The sequence below is a fragment of the Colobus angolensis genome, unplaced genomic scaffold (assembly GCF_000951035.1).
Source record: "Colobus angolensis palliatus isolate OR3802 unplaced genomic scaffold, Cang.pa_1.0 Scaffold20, whole genome shotgun sequence".
Lineage (NCBI taxonomy): Eukaryota > Metazoa > Chordata > Mammalia > Primates > Cercopithecidae > Colobus > Colobus angolensis.
The window spans coordinates 12,334,969-12,335,500 of NW_012115155.1; positions in this window are offsets into that span (position 1 = coordinate 12,334,969).

Consider the following 532-nt stretch of genomic DNA (forward strand, 5'->3'; position numbering starts at 1 on the left):
AGAAGAAATGGATAATTTCCTGGACACTTACACTCTCCCAAGACTAAACCAGGAAGAAGTTGAATCCCTGAATAGACCAATAGCGGGCTCTGAAACTGAGGCAATAATTAATAGCCTACCAATAAAAAAAGTCCAGGACCAGACGGATTCACAGCCGAATTCTACCAGAGGTACAAGAAGGAGTTGGTACCATTCCTTCTGAAACTATTCCAATCGATATAAAAAGAGGGAATCCTCCCTAACTCATTTTACGAGGCCAACATCATGCTGATACCAAAGCCTGACAGAGATACAACAAAAAAAGAGGATTTTAGAACAATATCCCTGATGAATATTGATGAAAAAATCCTCAATAAAATACTGGCAAACCAAATCCAGCAGCACATCAAAAAGCTTATCCACCATGATCAAGCAGGCTTCATCCCTGGGATGCAAAACTGGTTCAACATATGCAAATCAATAAACGTAATCCAGCATATAAACAGAACCAAAGACAAAAACCACATGACTATCTCAATAGATGCAGAAAAGG